The following is a 13484-nucleotide window of genomic DNA, read 5'->3' as shown; positions in this document are numbered from 1 at the left end:
GCGGGCGCGGCGCCTTGCTCTTCTTGCGTAAACAAGCTCAATATTGGAAGAATGTTGTGTAAATAACATGACCATTTTAGGGTAAGAAAGAATAACTTATAACGCATCAGTAACTCCATATTCCATGGTGTACGAAATTATGGAGCCCTGAATCTATGAAGCCATGTGAACCTCAAAAGGACTACCAGTCGCGTACATGATAAAGAAGGATCAAAAGTTTTATTGATCGATCCAAGATTAAAATTAAATCCGGAAATAATGCTAGCTATCAGCAGCCACATCTTGTAGAAAGAATGTTCGTCTACTGACCAATAAAAATTGGAACCTGCAGTAACTGCATGCATAAGCAGCTAACTGGTGTCAGCCTCTCTTCGAGTATAAACCAGACTAACATTTGGAATAATCAATAGAGATGATTATTATAAAGTCTTCCCAGAGGAGGTAGATTCAGCTTTCGACCTTGGCCAAGTTATTGAGTAACAATATGAGTCAGTCTGTCTCAGAAATCATCACCGGCTGGCATGCATGGCGCACTGAACTGACTCCTTTACATGCCATCAGATGCATGCAGAAGCCTTCATCAACTGAAATGGCAGACCCCATGGCTACATATGTATTGGTCCCAAATGCCATCAATATTGGAAATGATTCATGATCATTTGGCATATATATCTAAAGCTACCCTAAATAATTACTATATACAAGGTTATCTATTACTATAATGTTAACGTTAACATGCATATACAACTTCTGTCAGATAATAAGGTAGTCATTACTTACTACTACACACCCTGTGATCTCAAAGAAGCCATGCCAGGACGACAGTACAACCTTAACGTTAGCATATCACTCAAACTTAACTATCATCATAACTTCAAAGTGTTATCCATAATTTTGTGGATGGATTCAAATATATTAATTCTTAGTTGCCAAAAAAATATATTAATTATTGAACCTTTGAATCAAAATAGAGAGTGACAAAGTTGTAACCAGAAAAAAAAAACAGAGAGTGACAAAGTTTGAGGATCCATTGTAATGAGGATAGTAATATCACCCATTATGTGGGTGATCGAGTCATATAAGTCAGAACACGATATTCATGAGTTATATCTCAATATTATACTTTCTAGGCTGTTATATATAGCACCATTGTGTAGGTGATCGAGGTGGGAACACATTATATATGTCGGTGAAGGGCATCAATCGTACGCTTCAAAAATCGATCATGCTGTGCTGCAATCTCCATGGGGACCATGACCAATAAGGCAATGACTCATGCATCAATATTTCTTCCTTTCGTTTCTTCCTCCTGTACTGTTATACTGGTTCTGGTGTGAGAATTATTGAATACAGATGTATGGTAAATTAGACCTAGAACCAAAGAAGTGGTACTAGTCTAGCTAGGCTAAGCTAGCTACGTGCAGACACAGTCCAATATAGCATGTCCTACAGCTAAAGTTTTTCCTCAAGGGGACCATTAATCATCTTGCATTGGTATCCCATAACTTAGGTGCGGATCAGACTCATGAAGAGTCCATGCCAGATATGATCATGATATCCTTTAAATTTTCTGTGATATGTATATATGGATCCAAGCTTCGGATTCGGTTTAGTTTACTCAAACACTTAATTATAGAACGATAACAGATTTCCTGTGATTTGAACATAAAAATTTCAGACAATTGATTATTTATCATTCATATAATTAAGCAGACAGTTTAACTGAGGCATAGTACTGGCATTGCAGAATGCAGAAGATTCAGAGGAGATGATTCTTAAAGTTGAAACTAAAGCTCAGTATGCGTTGGAATATCTGACGCTGCATGCATGCATCTTCCCATATGCTTTTGATGATGACCCGGTGTATATATACCAACAGAAACCACTCGAGCTCAAACCAGTGTGCATGGTTGCCATTCATTAAACCCAGCTAAAGGCAAGTTTATGTCAATTTAGCAATAAACTGATATGAAATACGTACTGGACTTTCATCACAAGACAATATATATATGAACACAATACGGTTTCCTTTAATTATTGGTGGTCGCAGCTGCCCACCGTACCTTGGAATAGACATTACGAATTATTTTGGGCCACCAAGAGCCAGAACCTTTCTGCGTTACCACATATTATCATGTATATGTAATTATGTATGTACGCAAGCTAGATCTCAAATGCATTTTGAAGCCAATAATAAAACTAAAATTAATTGCATCTGAAATATAGGAGCACTGGCCGTGTAGTATCCATATTCTCGCTTTATAATCTACAGTATCATAGAGATGTATCCAGTCTTTCTATTAATTAGATCGATCCTAGATTTTCTGAACATGCGGGGTCGAACAAATTCCTTCAAACTAATAAGACTGAAAGGCTAAGCAGATGTCATAAACCTGATTTGAGTACTTGAACGTATAACTTCACGGTATTGAAAACCTAAAGACATAAACCGTTAGACGTACGTACATAAATCACTGTTCACTGTATAATTAAATTTGTAATCTAGTAGTTCACCTGATCAAAATTTCACTATAAAACCATTAACAACTACTACTCAACTAGCTATAGGGTTATGATCGAGTATCTGAAATGATCACTGTTAATCATTATGCTAATTAGATGAGCATTCACAATGCATTATTCAGAGGAAAAGGCAGATTTAAAGGACTTACTTTCATTGTTTTAGACTGTAGAGCTGATTAAACAATTTGAAGATTTTGGTTTTGAGATAAAAAGAGAGAGCAGGTGATGTTAAATTTGTTACTAAAATACTTCTATAGCTACATATGCACATGCAACTGATCGATGCAAGCATGGCTCCTACTTATTAATTGATTAAAAGGAGGTTGAAGATGACTTACATGCAATCTTATCAGTTAAAGGTGTAGTGTTAGATTTACCTTTTGTCTTATAAGATTGCTTAAGTTAAATCATTATCTCATTCAAGATTCAGCTTACCTTTGATGATCAACATGTGCTTTGATTTCTTGGAGTTATTTAACTTAATTTAGTGGGCAGTATGTGGCCTTTCTTATATATCGAGTTTTTGACTTATAACATGTAACCACGTACATCACCCTCATATATATAAGCCTATAATATTAATGGAGATGTTTAGTGTCTATCTCAAATTAAGTTGAGTACATCATATTTTAGGTAATTACAGGATTTTAGTTGTAGATGAGAGTGGGTTGGAAATCTTAAGAACATGCAGTAGTTTATATTGATCAGTAATAAATATAGATCAAACTAGCAAAAAAAAAACTTTATAGAAATTCGGCTGATTCATAACAACCCTATATATATATATATATATATATCATTCCAAGTAATCGTATATGTATGCATTATTTGCATACTCGTACATTCAGAAAGCAACTTATTCGTTTATTTTGGGGTGATGCAACAACTATCTTGTGGACCTTGAGAAGTATGAATGATTCGTTTCCTCCTTTTCAGTGGTAAAATTAAATGACACAACAGCTAAGCTCGATCTTGTCACCAATGTCCCACATGATATGGCTCAAGATTCTTCTTCACTGTTCTATGCTAAATTAACCCCCCCCCCCCAGTTAAATTTCTACATGCAGACTGATGCAGTAACTTGTTGGCTCTTAGGGTTGTGCAGATAGTTCTACTATATCGTTTTACCTAGCTCAGTGCAATCTCCGGTGACTTAGCAAATGATCTGCAATTTTTATCATAGCTAGAGTGTTTAAGCGATTAAGTACCATTAATTCAGAAGATAATGTTATATATATATATATAGTCCCTATCCAGAGTGAAGGTTCACTCTGAAATTACAGAGTGAAGGTTCACTCTGAAATTACAGAGTGAAGTTCTAATTTTGACATACTTTTCGATCAAATGTTTTCACCATAAGTAATTCAATATTTAGGTATGTTATTCAAGATCATCTCTACAAAATTTCATCCAATTTAACAATGGTTTAAGCTTTCAAAATTGAGATTTACACGAACGGTTCACGTTGAACAGCTTTAATTCGTTCATTGATTTCATCTAATTTCAATACCTTAGCAATGTCCGAATTGGATGAAATTTTGTAGAGATGATTTTGAATAACATACCTAAATATTGAATTACTTATGGTGAAAAAATTTGATCGAAAAGTGTGTCAAAATTAGAACTTCACTCTGTAATTTCAGAGTGAACCTTCACTCTGAATAGGGACTATATATATATATATATATCTATAGTACAGTTATTTTATTTTATTTTAGGGGGAGGAGTCAAGCAAATTACCTGACTCCAAAATCAATTATTTATAATAATAGTACTTTGTTCAGGGGACATTAAACCATAAAACCTGGCTATAGAATAAAAATAGCTAATATCCTTGTACAAAACATCATGAATAATAGCAAGAGTCTAATCATATCAACAATCATCAAGAGAATCAACACTCGCAAGATGAGCTAATCTATGAGCAACACCATTGGCCTCTCAGAACATGTGTTGAACATTGATGAATTGAAAAACTTGCATATAAACTCTACAATCCTCCAACACTCTTCATACATCCGATAAATCTGCCTTAACTCCGCGTAACGCGGTAACAAGAAGAATAAAGTCACTCTCAATGTCAATATCAATCCAACCTTGGTGTATACCAAGTAATACACCCGCTCTACAAGCTTCCACCTCCATGCATAAAGCCGAGTATGATTTGCAGTAAATGTACTTGGAAGGGAAAGATCTCAAACATATATAATCGATCACTTGCAATTTAAGGCATGCTTAAAGATAATATATAGTTGTTCTTATGTGAAGTCGCTACCGTTTCACTTTTTTGAGTCCTATCTAGGTGAAGTTTCAACTCATACCCAGAGAGGTGAAGACTAGCTTACATCAACGATGTGAAACTTCACCTTGTAACATACAAAATTCACAGAGCATGCAGCTGGGAGCATCGATCTCTACCCATTTCTAATTGTTGGATGCTTCAATAATATTGTTTGACCACATATATATCAATGATTAATATATGTATCTAGCTATCACTTTGTAGATGCAAATTAACATGAATTAGTAACCAGTTGATCAGCATTTACGTTGCATTTTTCCCAAGTCCTAGCCAGTGGTTCTGTTGGTTGCTGAAGTTAAGCAATGAGGTTTTAGAAGAATCATCAATCTGAGAGAAGCTTAACCAGATAATCAGTTTACATATAATTGCATGAAGTAATCAAGTTTAGTTATATATAGAATGCCGGCATATGTAAAGTCCAAATATGCATGCCATAAGGATGACAACAATTTCATAAGCTAACGACCGCAGAGAAAAAATAAACTTCATAACTTCAAATACACCAGCTAGCTAGCTGCAGCAGATCTCAGAATTCAAAGTAAACAAAAGTTTTACAGCCCATGCCACTTTATAATTAACCCCTTCAATTCGATTCCGAAAACATGACCTGTACTAATTGGCTGTTGATATGGTCTCAGAATAAGAAAGGTCGATCAGTGAGGGATCATATATATCTCGATGCAATTGGGTTGAGTTGAATCTTAGTGAAGAAACAGGGAGAAGTGGCATAGACGGACCTGTTTTTAGTTTCTGCTTGACTGCTTACTCAATCAGGATGTTACCATATATGGCTAGCCTAGACTCCCCCCTTAGAGATAGATGTATACATGTATGGACTGAAGAGACTACTAAATCTGACAGTAGTTGCCCCCATCAATAATATCAATTTGATCCATCCAAAAGACTTAAAGAAACTCCCAGTATAAGAAGATCCAGAAACTTATGTACCGCAAACCATCGGAAGAATCCCAAAACCCGAAAGTACTCGATCAATAAATAGCCAAAAATTCTTCTTCATGACAAACAAAAACCCTAATTAAACAAACTCTTCAGTTCACTTTAGATATCTTTAAAAAAAAATGTAAAACCCTAATTTAAGACACCCGGCCGTATCACATACCCTTGTATATATTTTTCCTATAACCTAAAACAAAACAATCAAAGCCCATATCTTTTGAAACAAAGATGATTACATATAGTAGCAGTAGTCAAAGAAGAGCAAGAAGAGCCTAGATCGAAGGTTGTGTAAAGATAAGGAAAGATGAGGGGTATAGTATACGCTGGCAAGAGTGCTTCACCTTGTAAACTTGGAATTCAGAATTGAATCAGCTGCAAAATTTTCTGCAGCTTCCGGCCTGCATATATAGTCATATATGGCTGATGCAGCATCATCAAGATTCTCAGCTCCGATCAAGACATCTCAAAGATTCAACCGATGATGTCAATATTAAATCTTGTGAATCTGGATGATGCTGCACCCGCAAACAATGACTGCATCAATCTTTTCGTCATTTCTGGGCGAGAGAAGAAAAAATATTTCATGAATTTAAGAAGGGGAAAGAGGAAAAAAATTAAAAACAGAGGAGGTACTAATAATGCAGAAGATTTTTTTGGTTGTACGTGGTCGTCAGCTTTGGCATTGGCTGACGTGGTCGAGTGGGATCTAACAAATAAAAGGGAGCACAGTGACCTCAGGGAACCCTAATTGAATGTATACAACAACATATCACATCAGTAAGATAGGGAAAAAATATTGATATATTGGCCTTTTATTTTATATCACGAAATAAGAGAATACATATCACGAAATAAGAGAATACCAACAACTTTTCCTTTTGGAATTTATGGACACTGGGTTTCAGAGAGAATTGTGGTTGTGGGTGATACATGTACGACTGTAAAGATTTGACGAAGTAGCGCGCTAGATGAAGAAACAAACGAAGCAAAAGTTTGAGAGGTATATATAAATATTACAGCTCACAAGAAAGAGACCGAAGATCGACGGCTCGATCGATCTCTACAGATTCATGTTTAAACACTACAGACGAGAGAAACACAGAGAAAGAGAGATCGAAGACAGAGCTCGAATCACAGAGAGAGAGAGAGAGAGAGAGAGAGAGATCAGAGAGGGAGGGAAGGAGGGAGGGGGAGGGGGTATGAGAAGAGAGGCGAGTAGGTGGGAGCAGAAGGGTTTGTTCGAGGTGTTTAAATACGCACGCTCGACCTCTTTCTGGGGAATATCTCCGTCACCGCTGGATGAATGGAGTTTCGGTGTGTTTAGCCGATGTGATTTTATAGGCTCAAGGGAGAAAATATTACCTCTTACTGGTGAGTGATTCACTGGTGGACCACGTAACCGTTAGTGATAGGGACTTATTAATTTGTCTGAGAACTATTGCTTAAAGCCTGTTGATTATGATAAATCACAAAAGAACCATTATTCAAGATTTTCTGGGAGTTTCTATTTCTTTTCAAATGGAATTTTCATTAACTGAAGAAAAATGAAATAAAAAATATCAATTTAGTACTAACTAGCATTTATACATGCGCGTAACATTTATACGTGTTACGCACACGTAGAAACTTCTAATTTCTTCTATATTCTACAACAATTTTCTGAATGGTTTTGCTTTTAGTTTTGTACGTAAATTACGATAATATTCTTTATACATTAGGTTCATTTTTGTGAAAATTAATAAATTATGAGCTTTTTTTATTATTCAAAAATTTAACCATTGGAATCTCCTTCTTGCTTTATTAATAGAAAATTTGACCCATTTTTTGCCTATTTCAATGACACATCTTAAAATTTGTCAATTTCAATACAAAGTTACCAACAATTTGCCCAAATCAACATATTTCCACTAAATATATACATTTTAGGACAATTTTACCCTCACACCTATTAAATAGAGAGACTTTGACGGCCACTGGAGTCCAGCCATCTATCGCCATACTCCAGCCACCGGTCGCCGGAATAAATTATTCTCTCAGTAACTCGTAATAAATTTCAAATCACCGGTGGTCAAAATAGAAAATCCGGTCTCCAGACGTCGGAATTGCAAATACGGTCACTAACACTATTGACCCCTAGTAATCATTATTGACCCCAATACATATGTTACTAACGCCCAGTAATCACGTTATTGATCCCCAATAATCATGTTAGTGATGTTACTAACCCCCAGTAATCATGCTACTAATCCCCAATAAACACTACTAACCCCCAATAATCATACTAGTGATGTTACTAACCCCTAGAAAAATGTAGTGAAGATCATCTCATACCTATCTCCAACTGGCTCAGTGAAAATCATCATCTCTATCAACTAAAATCTCCAATTCTCACATACCTACATTGTTATCCTTGAGAGACCTTTTCCACTAGGATGTACGATTGCACCTCATTAAGACACTGAAATAAAAAAACACAACCTAACTGTCATCACAACTCAACAATCGTGACGCCAACGAAAGAAATTAGGAGCATAATTTCCACATATTAATGCACATAATATCCAGATTTTTAAAAGATAAGTAACTATATACACAAAATCAAAAATCTCAAAGCTCATTAAGTAGGAGCTTATAGTGAGAGCCTTGTCTTTCAACTCAGGCTTTGATATCTAGCTGGTGAGAACCGATCTTGACGAGCTGCAAATCCAAAGCGGCATTTGATTTCTCACTCGACTGTTTGAAAAGGCTCAATGTGTCGACGAACCAGGCGTGATTGGCCTTGGTCGAAGAGGGAGAGAATTATGATCGGCGCCTTGGTCAAGAGTTTATGTTCTTCTCCTTCAAAAGAGGACTGCAGCGGCGTCGTGTTGTATAAGCCGTCGATATCTGTCTTGTGCCTCGATGGTCGAGATGAGGAGGTGGGAACTTATAACCCAGAAGCCCAGGGTAAGGCAATCAATGTTTATACAGTACCAACGAGCTGAGTAAGACATTACAAGCCTCATAGGAACCATTTCATTCTATTACAAAAGAAACTAAACTAGAGTACGACCTTAAATTGCAACGACATGCATCCACTTTTTTTATAGGAGATATGCATCCACTTTTATATTTACAAATTATAATAAAAAAATAACATGCATACTGTAACTACAAGTCTCCAATTAAGGTAAAGTGCTGATACTAATCGATCATGTATAACACCAACTGGGTGAGGGAGTCATTTGAGAGTGACCATGCCACATTGCCGCTTCGCTTGGCAGTTATCGTCCATGTATGCCAATTGCCAAAACTTGTATAATTTGAAGTTTTGAACATACACAGTGAATCATGATAAATCAGAAGCAGATCAATAACGGAAAATTTAATAGTGTGTTAAACTGTTAATAAAATATGGACCCGTATTAACTTCGAATAGCTAGCTTGCTAGCTGCGGCATACATTTTTGATAATTAGCATGTTTATAATCCTTTTACGTGCCAGTTAAGAGTCCATGCCATATGCTCCTCATGTAACATCTAGTTAATACATACATAGATTAAAATTTTACTCCAAGTATGAAATATATTGTGAGAATAATTTAAGCACTGCGATTAGGATATTGACATAAGATTTGTATGTTGGAATTACCTGTATAGATAGATAACCGATCCATCAATCATCAGATGCAACATCTTATCTCCGCTGCCGCCACCACTAATGCTTGTCAGTATCATTGTCTATTATCATTACACATAGACCTTTATTCATTATCATCTTTCGAGCTAGCTAGGTTCCCCAATTCTAATTAATTATCGTCAAATCATCATTACCATGCATAAATGTATAGGATACGGTCATTTAGGACTAATTAGACACGGTTATCCGTATTGAATACGATTTGATAAGTAAACACGGCATATAGAAATTTTTTTGAACACGGACACGTGGTGGACACGTTAATTAAATATTATTATAAATAAATATATATATATATATATATATATTTAAAAATGAATTTATAAATTTAAAAGTATTTAGATGTATATATATGTCAAAGTGTGCATTAAAATAATGAAAACATAATTTGTTGGAATGGCTAAGGACTTGATAAGTAACTTGGATAACCAAGATTCGAATCTCACCACAAACATTTTTATTTTTATCATGAGTTTCTCTCGTTATATATATATATATATATATATATATATTAAAATATGCATAAATATAACAAAAAATGAATCTGTTGGAATGGTTGAGGAGTTATTGGGTGCTTTGGATTACCAATGTTCGAATCTCACCATAAACACTTTTACTTTTATCATGAGTTAGTGTGTGTCCGTGTGTCAGATGCGGATACATGCGTGTCCAATTCAGACATTCGCGTGTCCGGGCTGTGTCCAAAAAGAGTTCGTGTGTCCGTGTCCGTGTCGGACACGCAATACGGACCCCAAAAGCCGTGTCCGTGCTTCATAGGGATTTAGGAACTTGAAAGTGTTGCCTTAATGTTCATTTGTATGCAAATTCATTAGTACATAAGTTTTACTTTTAAACTAGTTGCTGAAATCAAAATATGAAAACTGAAACTGGTTTTTAGTTCATTTTAGGGACAAAATAAATGAGCCTCCAAATTGGACTCTGATCATCTCCTCATAATGCCTCATAAGTGAATCTAAGTCGTTCATTCCATATATAAGGCCAAGATTTGTCCTATTTATAATTTTCCCTAATCACTTTTTCTCTTCCACAAATTCTCGTCATTCTCGTCTCTTTTCTCTCTCTCATCTACGAAAACTTAACCCAGGCTTCTCAAGAAATTAAGTGTGATTTTACACTTTGTAGTTAACTCCCTTCTTTACATATCATCGTCTTCTTTTCCACCAACCTGAATTCATCGAGCTAATTTTTTTGAATAAAACATCGAGCTAATTTAGAGTTGGGAAAAGAACAATTTTTCCAGATTGATTTTAATTTTGTTGAATCTGTAATGTCCAATTATGGGCTCACTAATTAAGAATGAAGAGCCTTTGAATTGTTCTTCACTATGAAGAGATGGAAATTCTGAATTGGTAGGACTAGTTTCCAAAGATCTAGGAGGAAAAGCAAGCTTAAGGTGTTAGAAGCTTTGTGGTGGGTATGCAAAGGCCTTTGAATCAATAGTAAGGAGTTGTTGACGTGGGCCCTCGTCAAGGTGGCCGACTCCGATGACCATAATCATTGCCAATTTACCATGAACCTGTTCTAAGTTCTTACCATAAAATCTGGGTTTTTATTGAGTTTTGGGTTTTTGTAGAGACTTGTGTTTGGTCTTTGCTAGTGAAGACCGAAGATATACGTTCGTTTCAAGTAACAAAGAGATGAGAGAGAAAAGAAAAGGGTTAAAAAGAAAAAAAACTGAGAAAGTGAAAGATATAGATGCGATATTTTTTAAATAAAATTAGAGAGATTGAGACCTTTCATTTGAATTGGAGGGTTCAGATTCTGTTGTGAGACAATATGAGGAGAGGACATGAGTCCCTCCAAATTTAGATATCAAAGCACCAATATACATATAGAAAAGAAACGAATTTGTTCGCCACATCGATCTTCTTTCACTATCGGACCAGAAATGCATAACCACCGAGAGTCCGAGACAATTATCAGTTCATCTGCCCGTACTTCTGTATATTCTAAGGAAAATTTGGCATTCTTGAGAGAAACGTACATACTCCTACCTCCTCCCTAGTTACCTTGTGTGTTGTACTGTTGTATAACTTTACTTAAATTTCCGGAGGTTTACGTATATTTGCAATTGGAGAGCTTATTAGAAGAATACGCGAGAAATTGGTGGGTTAGAATTCTAAGGTGTCATCTACTAACCAAATAACATTACACTTGAAATGTTTTTTAAAATTAGAATTACACTTAAAATGTTCGTTCCATTGATGAATAAACTTGTCGAACAAAACTGTTATATACAATTTGTCCCCAGAAAAGAATGAAACGAAATAGAATAACAATAATGTGGCCAACAAACTCCACTGGAAATGTATTGATTTAAGGTAATCATCATCGAAACTTAAGTGGCCAACAAACTTGGGCTTCTTCACCATATTCAACTGATAGAAAAATTGGTGAGGGGAAGGTACGACGTGCCCACTGGTGGCCAACAACCTAGTACACCATTCTGGGTCGTCTTTAATGTCACGCACCCAATAAAGAAAAAAAAACCTCGACAAACCTCTCGATTCTTTTTTGAGGATTCATGAGGTCTGTTTCTGATCTGTTAAAGCTTTTTTCGTTTGAAAACCACATTATTTTGAATCTCTATAGAAGTTTGGTTTACTATAATGCAAAGGATAAGTTTGCTATAAACTTCAAGGCTTCAATGCGCACAAAAATACGTAATTGGACGTCCTCGATCAAATGAATCTCACATCGCTTTTGAAAGGGTAATTGCAACATAGGTGCATAGAATGGTGTTGGACTTGTCGATTTTCACCAAGTACTTGATATAATGAACGATTGAATTGTATACAATTATGTATACTGCAGTTTGATAGATGGGCTTTGTTTAGGCGTTTTTGTTTCCTGTATTTCATGTTTGGGGCAGTGGATATACCTCAATGACTTGACTATATTTCTAATGTATGTTGTGATGATCTAAATAACTTGAGTGTATGAATGAACATCATCTATGCGCATGATTTTCAGTTACTCCTAATTGTTTCTCTCACGATAGTACTACCATCTACAGTGAACAATAATGACAACCTAATCTATCAGAAACCACAATCATCGTCGACGCACATGGATGGTTATGATTTATTCCGCTATCATTGAGTCTTTTATGCTGAAAATCTGTCACGTTACGCGTAATCGATTCATTTCTAAGTGATAATGATAACATTGTTGCTTAATACTAATGTTCAATTAAAACTAGAATCTTGAGATATATATCAATTAGTATGATTTATTCATATAACTATCGAGTATTTTTAGTGTTTGTCTCACTCATCAGTCATTACCGATGATTCGTTATTTTGTCAAATGACTTTAAAATGATTGTTAATTAGTAAATTAAAGTTGGTGACAGTCAGTAGTGAAATTCGCGCGGCGACGCTAAATTTATATATGGTCAAATGGGCACATATATTAATTGATTATTGCTACCTCATCTTGGACTAATCACACCCGTTAAGTACCTTCTAATAGTTTAATTTGCTTAAACGTTTGGAAAATTGGGACCTAAATATCCTAATCCCATGCTTTGTTGGAGTGGCATATTCTTAGTTCTGTAGTTTTGTTTCCAAAACAGTGGGCTAAGCGGGTTTGCTTTTTATAATCACATCAATCTTTCTTGTGATTACATGTAATTAGTTTCAAGTACTATGCTAATCTTCACGTGTGTCAACAAATGTTGCCTTGGGGACTTGCAGGATTCTAAAATTTCCTACCTGCAGTACCCAACAAATCGAGTTCATGTGTTTATTTCAGTCGTTGAAGCATAAAAATCCTGGAGGCAGCTGGAACTTGTTTAATCTAGTGTTGCTTTAGCACTTCTTCACGTGGCACACTTCCGTCTTACAAGCTTAGTTCAATAAGTGCTAGACCAAAGTTTATAGGTAGAACTAACGGAAATTACTGACACCGGCCAACTGATTTGCAATCATTTCTCTCAACTTCATAAAGCTCGAAGTGACTTAGTAATTAGGTTAGGATACGAGGCTACAAATCAAAGATG

This window comes from Argentina anserina, chromosome 7 (assembly GCF_933775445.1).
Source record: "Argentina anserina chromosome 7, drPotAnse1.1, whole genome shotgun sequence".
Taxonomy (NCBI): domain Eukaryota; kingdom Viridiplantae; phylum Streptophyta; class Magnoliopsida; order Rosales; family Rosaceae; genus Argentina; species Argentina anserina.
Note: the sequence above shows the minus strand (reverse complement) of the source record.